We start from the raw sequence: 8779 nt of genomic DNA, 5'->3' as shown, positions 1-8779 counted from the left end.
TTTTTTTTTAACGATCTTTTCTAAAGATTACTAGTTAAAAGTAAAAATTCTTTGGAGTAATAATTTCAACCAAAGGAATGTTAAAGAACAATTTATTATTTATCAAAAGGAATTTATTTTTAATACAATGGTAAATTTCAAATATTAAAATGGTATTTTATATACTTCCTTGTATGAAATTTAAAATTAGGTATATGTTTTAAAATGTTCAAGTATAACAATCAGGCCACTTCCCCATTTTAGACAAAAGTGTTAATCTAGTAAAAGTAACTCATGTAATTGCTGACTAAAAATCACTGCACATTAATAGAAAATATAAGTGTAACAGTATTTTCCCATGGATAATTTTCAGTTATATGGTATATTACGAGCAAAGTATAAAAATGAGAAATCCTGTGTAACTACAAACTCCAATTTAGATTTATTCGTTCAGCTTTCAAAGTACTGAAACTAGTACTAGTTATTCTGCCATCACTGGGGACTCTTACCATTTCTGTTTCAACGTACACCAAAATAATCTGTGTTAAACTAAATTATAGAAAACAAGTGACAGCAAAACCCTAAAAATAATTCTGACAATTTATGAAGAGACAATGATGCAACTAAGAAATTCTTAATATCTGCATAAAATGGTTTTCATTTATTGAAATGGTTATTTTTCCACCCTAAAGCTTTTATTACTTTTGTAAATAAAATTATATAGCTGATTTTGTACATAAAGTTCAAGTTTTATTAATAAAGTAATTATTAAGTGTTTACTCTGGTCTTCATGGACAGGGTTAAGAATATTTAAAATTACTCATTTTGTTAAATGTTAATGGCACTTCTAAACTTCGATTATTTTAATACTGACGTTAATTTGTGGATGTATTCTGTGTAATGCATTTATATCTTCAATCTTTATTCTTAGAGTATATTAAATTTGTTTTTCTTTTCTTACACATAAATGACTTCATAGTTCTCAGTGTCTTTCATTGTTTAGAAATTTCGCATTCATGAGCTATTTCATCATAGGAAATGGTTTCTCAGCTGGATATGAGCAGATGGGTAGCTATCTTCTCCTATCTGCTAACTTCCGTTACTGCGGTTACGGTAGATACTGGAGAATAGGCCCCGCTCTTCATGCTCAGGAGCGTTGCATCAACAGCCATCTGGTTTTAAAGAAAACCCACTTCTGGCCATCTGCATGATCCAGTCAGTGGTAGACTGCATAATCAAAGATCAGTGCATTTTGATAAAGGGCCCTAATTATTAGAATTTTCTATGCCATATTAGTACTTTCTCTGCCATATTAAATCAATAAGATAGTAGTTGCTTAACTTGAGTACAGAACCATCTTGAATTCTCTTGGCCAAGGCAGCGGTCACAGAGCTGCAGTGGTGCAGGGGATGCTGTAGTCCATAGACCGTCAAGAAGAATAGTTCATTACTTTTTCAGAAATGCCCCTCAACCTTGTGCAGATGTGATTGTTTTCTCCTAGTAACATAATATTAGTTTGGTGAAGTTGGGAGGATGGAAAGATCTTTCTTTTGCTATAACCAATGAAGCTTTATCCCAGTTTATATGGGAGACAAGAAAAAAACACCTAACACTCAGATATACATTTAACTCAAAAATCTGGAAGTTGTTTTTACTGTGCTGGGTGCCAACGCAGGGTGCCACACAACTGAACCAGCACCGTGCTAAGTTGGACCTTGAAGCCTGCACTAACCAAATGAAGAATGACTAGAAGACACTATATCAAAAATGTAACCCTGGCCTGCAGGCTTTCAGAAAAAAGTGTTTGCATCCCACTCACCTCACAAAAATCAAAAATGTATTAAATTTCTGTACATTCCTATTGTCCACATTTGCCCCTAACTGCATTGCTGTATCTTTTAAGCATAGAGAACCTTGCTGTTTGTTATGAAGAGCAGGAAGCAGGGGTTATGTTGATGACAGAGAATGGAAGAGAGGACTTAGTGGATTTAAAGCCTTGGCTCAGCAATTTCCTGGGTCTTTATTTCAGCTGAGTACTAGGAGTACAAATAAAAATTTAAAATATAGTCTGTATTTTCAAGCGGGTGTCTACAATCAACAATTAAAGTTTAGTATTTTGACAGATGTGAACAGAAGGCGCTAGGGGAGCAGAAATAGAATTGAGACTCAGCAGAAAGGCTGGCCATGACCTACATCCTGAAAGAAAAGGTGGGATTAGCTTCAAACAAGGAAGAAAAAGGAAGGAGTGTCTGGGCAGAGAAAAGGAGGTGCAGAAGTACTACGGCACGAAGTACCATGACAGTGACATTTGGGAAGCCACACATATGAGAAATAAGAAAAGTAACCTGTAGAAGCAATAAAATGGAGAAGTGGAGAGCCCAGCAGGAGGATATCCTGAAATGCCTTATCCTAAAAACATACAGAACCTTTAAAAAATTCAACTAACCAGAGAAATAAGATGAATTTATTTCCCTTTAATAAAGATGACTTCCATTCTGGAAGGCAGTTTGTTAATGTACTAAAATCCTATAAAAGTAATGAAAGTCAATGTCTGCATTGTCTGTAGTCTGCAATGTAGATTTTAATATGTACTCCTGTAGTGGAGAAACGGACATGTACACCAAAAGGGAGCCGTCTTTTCTCTGAAATAGTTGTGTGGCCACCAAAGAAACACCAAAAACTGTCCCAAACTTCTGTTTTTTTCTTTTCATTGTGAAGTGTGTTTGTCAGATTGTTTGGTAACAGCTGGTAAGGGGTACTAAGTGTGTAGCTCCTCTTGAATTCTGTAATATAGCCTCAATACTGGGTAAGTACTAGAAGGCATAAAATGAGGTTTCCATATAAAATACAGTTGCTTAAATCATATCTACTAAATGTAAATAAGCTTATAGTGAACATTCTAGATTTTTTCCTCCCTTTTTCCTAAGTCTTTGTGATTGTTATTTTATATAAATGATCAATGTGGCTTTTTGACATTAAAACAATTGGAGAAAACAGTATGTTTAACTGTGTTGCAACCATTATTCAGAGCCATTTTAAAAATATTTTATGGATTTGGAAAAATCACTGTATATTAAAAGACAAAAGAAAAACTGAAGTGCCATGGTTCAGGACAGACCACACCAGAATACTGTTGCATTTGAGAAAACTGCAGAAGCAGGAATCTCCCTCTCACTTTCCCTTCTCCCTTCTCCCTGGAGCAGGTCACAAACGGGAAGGTCAGTGTCTTACCTCCTACATGTCTCCCCTTTGAGAGATCCTTACTCTACATAAAAAAAAAAAAAAAAAAAAAACATCGCTGAGGACAGTGATATAAAAAACAACCTGGACAAAAAGGAATTTTTTTGCTGTATTTCCCCCAGTATACTCCTTTGTTCATAACTATCCAGTCTTTTTCTTCAACCTAAGTATAAAATGCACAAGCTTCCTTAACAACAGCTTCTCTGAGTCTTCATTTCTGGGGCTCCCATGTCATACAAAAATGTATATACATTTGGATGCTTTTTGCTTGCCGATGTGCCTTGGGCATGACCTAGCAATGGGAAAGAAATTGTTCATATCCTAAAGCTGGCCAAAATGCTCTTGGTTTGCTAAAAAAGTATGTTGTACAAGTGAAACTATATCTGTACCTATTCGGAGGTGGTATGTATACACATACGAACATTTACACAAACTTTTCCTCATGGTCATTGTTTATAAAATTCTAATGAGATTTGCAAAGATTGGAGCTAAGGCTGTCTGATAGAGTTTGAGTAATTTGAAATTTTCTTTATATAGTTTAAGTTGTTCCAAATTTTCTTTAAGAAGCATTTTTATAATTGAATAAGCTAGTATTTTAACATTAATATTTCTATTTAATACAGAGAAAAGACAAGGGGTCTAAACTGAGGAAAAGCAAACCTTTTATGATTGATGTAATCTATATAAGACAAGACTGGAATTAGAGGGACACTGAAAAATTTGAGAAAGATTATTTAATAACGTAGAGTCGCAGAAGTTAAGCAGTGATGATGGTACTAGGACATGAGAGAGAAGAGTCTAAGATGATTTGCCATACCCCAAGAGAAGAAAAGCATTAAAATAACAGGCTAGGACAAGGGAGAAAAATGAAAAGGTTTATTTGGAATTGATGATTTTGAAATGCCTGAAGACTTCTAGACAAAGATTCCAGTAGACAACAGGACGTAAGTATGAAACCTTGGGAAACAATACATGGAGAGTATAGATTTGGAATTGCAGCAGATGTCTGCTTCTACCCTGAAGGCTTTGATAAAATGAAACATACTAAAGAGAGGATGGTAGAGAAGAAGGAAATAGTGAAAGGAGAGGTGTCTGAGGCTATTAGAAACCAGGAGAAAAGCTGCATAATTTGAGGGGGACTAAGGGAAGAGAATTTCAAGAAGAAATTGACATGGCCAGAGATAAGAAAGTTCCTTTAAGATGTACAAAGGCCTTTAGGTACTTCATAAAAATCTGTGATCTTAATGACGATGTTGTGATGAAGCAGTACAAATGAAAGACAAAGCACATTAAAGCTGAAGAGGGCGAAGGAGGTTCAAAAGTTGAATCTATTTAAATGACCTCAACAAAGCACACTGTACATGTGCATATGATTTCTTTCTCTTACAAATATAGTCTCTAGCTGCATCCATTTATGTAAAAAAAAAAAGCCTCAAATTTGTATTTTCCTTTATAGCAGAGTAATACACCATTGTGTAAAAATACTTTATCTTTTTTTATCCATTCCTCAGTTGATAAGCATTTGGATTGTTTCCAAGATTTAATTGTCTTGCTAGTGTGAGAACTTGAAAGAGTAAATAAAATCTGAAAGATAAGAAATAAGAATTTGTTCTATGGGAAACAAAAACTGTGATGAGGAAGAGGAAAAGAACAAAAGAAAGAAGGGAGAAAGTATATTTATGTATACACGCAGGATAGTTTAGATAATTGTATTGCTGATTTCTGCTAGTCTTCTTTTTTTAATGTATTTGGTACAGGATCTCATTATGCAGCTCAAACTCGTAGTGATCCTCCTGTTTTCAGCTTCCCCAGTGCGCGAATTACAAGTGTGCGCCATCGTGCCCAGACTGCGGCAGGCTCAGCACACCCGCAGAGCAAGCTAAGCAAGAGCAAGGTCCCGAGTTGGATCCCTGGTACCAGGAAAAAAAAAAAAAAAACCTGAAAAGGAAAAAATGAAAATAATTTTACACACACACAAACACACACACACACACACACACACAGCATAAACCCGCAGGGAAGTGACCCCATGTCTAGGGATACCGACACACTTAAATCTGCAAGACTCACTTTCCCTATAAAAGGAGGAAAGTAAAGTCTGTTTAGTAGTGGTAACATGATGATTAAAATCTGTAATTAATGAAATATATCTTTGTCCTATCAATAAATCACAATTTGTTTTGTTAATCATCATGTTTTCATTTTACAATGTCTTAATCACAGAATCAGGCAAGTAGACATAGTTAATGGGCCCTGCATTTTCCTAGCTCACATTTGATTGTATTTGGCAGAATTTGACCTCAACAAATATTACCATATGTCTTTTTCATGCAGCACAAGGACAGTTTGGTCTGGAAATGGATAGAGCCAAGACAGAAAATTTCTTTCCTCATACAACCTAGGAAATAACCTTAAATGGAGATTTTAGGAATATAAATCACTCACTGTGTAGATTGTAATGACACCCTAAGAATTTCTATGGTGGATACCTCATAATATGCAAATATTTCTTCAAATCCAACTGTTAACACCTGTGACCACTTACATGTTTTGAATTGAAGATCCCAAATGCACATCATTAAATGAAGTCACACAGCATGGATGTGACATAACAATTGTTACCAGCTCACAGGGAAATAGGCAGAAGCAGAAAATGTTAAGTCCACATCACAGGTGCAGAAGGCAGGTGACTACCCCGTTAGTCTATTCTAATCCAAGGATTTCCCAAGGAAGGGGTAGAGGCCACAACTCATGCTCATCTCTCAAGCTGCAAAGAGATCCACAGGTGAGAACGTGGGCCCTCAACTCTTCAGATAGCTCCGCAAAAAAGATCTGCAGTTCATCCATCTCTAACCTAGAAGGAGGCTTCTGACACCCACCATGAAACAAAACCAAAATCAGATTAATTTAGGGGGGAAAAATCATTATTTTAGAGAATTTGCTTTGTACACATGCCTCTAATTTGGCCTCATCAGTGGAAATTTCTTGAGTGTGTATGTGTCTGTATGAATGTTGTGTATTTTAAACTTTTTGGACCTTATGTGACAACTTCAAACATTACTAAAACTGGCAGAATTTCCCTTTAAGGATGTTCTGCAGAGACTTACTTATAATTTCAAGTAGAAATTGACAAGGAGTACTTCTTCAGCCCAGTAGGAGTCAGCTACGTGCGCGTCGCAGGGCTGGGAAGAAACGCAGAGATTCTATTTTTTCCTACAAAGTTGAAAAGGCTGCAATTGGGAGGGATTCACAGCTCTGTTCCTTTCGGAGTTGACATAGTCTTGTGTCAGTGGGACAAAATCATCCTATATTCTTTCCCACTGTTTTAAGTCATAGGAAGAATCAGCTTTAACAAAAGTAAGTTTTTCCTTCCAAAATATTTCTTTTGTGTTTAGTTAATGTGGTATTTTTGACTTGTTAAATTTTTAAAGGACGAAATATTTTTATAAACTTTCCAGTGACTCCTTGAGTACTTTTGATGCCAATAAGTGTATGCCTTGAAGTGGCTTTAGCCATTTGAGAAAACTTACAGCATTCTACCTTCCGAGCTCTCCAAATCTCTCTTTTGGGTGATGAGATGTTTAAGGAGGTAGGATGTAGTCAGATAATTCTGGATTGCCTATTGAGTTATTGTAATGGTTTTATTATGTGGCCATAGATAGCTCTGTTGTTGTAAAAGGGGGGACTAAAGGGATCCTGGTTTTATTTGGCTCAATTTATTTGAATGAATAACATCTTTGAAGATACTTGATAGCTGAATTTGTATTTCCAAAACATTTTGAAGTCACTGATTTTAAGAAAAGTTAATGAGATTCTTGCATTTTTTTTCAAGAAAATTCTCTTTACTTTCCAGAAGCAGGCATGCATACAATAATTCATAGTCTGAGATTTGATAAGATTGAATTAAAATATTGGTGTGTCCCATACACTCACATTTCTGATCCACTCCATCTATCAAAAGTGCTGCTTGTTGGAGCTAAGAGCATTACTGAGGGGAAAATCAGCAATCCCATAAGCACTAACGCTTTCTTGCTCTTTTAGTCCTATGCTTTCTCATTCACTTGAAAACTAAATGCAACTCCTCTGTGGTCTTTTTCCATCAGAAATGTGGGGATTAAAAAGAATCATTAATAAAATGTGAAATTCTTAGACTTGAAGTATGAGAAAAATTTGAGTCATTTTGGGCAGCCTTTCATATCCTCAAAGAAGTATATAAATTATATTTTGAGACCAACATTACAATCCTGTATCATAGAAAATACTTCTACCATATGTGTTATGATGTATGCAGTGAATCATGGCCTGAATTGCATGGTAGAGAAAGGTAAACTTCGATGCTGTAAGTACACTAGTTCTGCGTATTCCTATATTACTGGTAGTTGCCAGTTCCAAGTTGTTCTATCTAAATAAGAGTAGCAGATTTATGTTTTACTGTAGCATTGGTGATAGGTATAACTCTTATATTTATTATACTTGTCAACAATATAAGACAAGCTGGATTAATTTGGATTTCTTAGGGAAGCCTAGAAACATTTTACTTATAATATTCAATATATGTATTTGTCTAAAATATTGTAGAGATGCTTTGATTTTTTTCAAAATGCTTTTCAGTGTAAGGAACATGACTTCTTTAGAAATAAAAAAACAAGTACTTGGACTCATAAAAGAAGGTCTTACTCTAATACAAGTTAAATGAGCTTGCATTCACACACTATTATAATGTTTTTTGGGGGGTGGGTTTTTTGGTTTCTTTGGTTTTTGGGGGTTTTTTTGTTTGTTTGTTTTGTTTTGCTTTTTGGTTTTTTGTTGTTGTTGTTGTTGTTTGTTTTGCTTTCTTTCTCTCTCAGTTACCCTGTAGTGTTTTAGAAAGAGATTTGAATGGAAGCGGGGGGAAGAGCTCTTACCCACCAAAAACAACTGAAATCTTCTGAAAATTATAAGCTTCAGCATTTATCTTTACACCTTTGGAATCCAGACTCCTTAAGAATCTGAGAGGCTAAGTGGACTTTCTTCTTAGGGACCGGGGTGCCGGCACAAGTTAATGGGCTGATGGGGAGCAACATCGAGGGCAAGCCATTTAAAAATTCTGACGCTGACTTTGTCTTGGGACCCCTTCAAAAATACAGGCACAATTTATGTAATTCCCCCATTATCTGGCCAGACTAAGCAGCTCTTTGTGACTGTCACACAGTTTTCTTAGCCTGAGTAGTTGTTACACTCTTATAAGTGTAATTATTTTATTTTCTGATATTGCTCAGGTCAAAAACTGGGGAAATGACTTCTTCGATCTTTCATATCATCTAGTCAAATATTTCCAAGTTTTCTTCTTCCACTTGGCTAACAGTAGCCTTTTGATTGGTCCTTATGCCTCTACCATTGTCCTCTTCTACGATACTTTTCATCCTAATTACATGTAATGCCTATATTCCTTCTTAGGGAATTTATTCTCAGAAAAGCAGTACAGTGGATTAAAACCTCATCAAAGGTGCTCAAAACCTCCTGCAGGTTTTTGTTAAGATGCAGATTCTGGTTCTATAGGTCTTAGTGTCTGAGTGCTTTG

The 8779-nt window shown here is 35.6% G+C and overlaps 1 protein-coding gene across 2 annotated transcripts in view; it reads left to right on the top strand.

Annotated features, from left to right (window-relative positions):
* The first annotated feature begins 5893 nt into the window (after positions 1 to 5893).
* Positions 5894 to 8779, top strand: part of Fhl5 (four and a half LIM domains 5) — a 37558-nt gene continuing 34672 nt past the window's right edge. Inside the window, exon 1 of one of the 2 annotated variants that reach the window (XM_004628187.2) lies at positions 5894 to 6004. The gene's annotated coding sequence lies outside the window, so the exon portion shown is untranslated. Of the gene's footprint in view, positions 6005 to 6473; positions 6577 to 8779 lie in introns of those variants that run through there. The other variant, XM_004628188.1, reaches the window with a different exon arrangement.

The sequence above is a fragment of the Octodon degus genome, unplaced genomic scaffold (genome assembly GCF_000260255.1).
Source record: "Octodon degus isolate 3935 unplaced genomic scaffold, OctDeg1.0 scaffold00022, whole genome shotgun sequence".
NCBI classification, from domain to species: Eukaryota; Metazoa; Chordata; class Mammalia; order Rodentia; family Octodontidae; genus Octodon; species Octodon degus.
The sequence above is the reverse complement of the archived record's forward strand: the minus strand, read 5'-3'. Positions and strand labels throughout refer to the sequence as shown.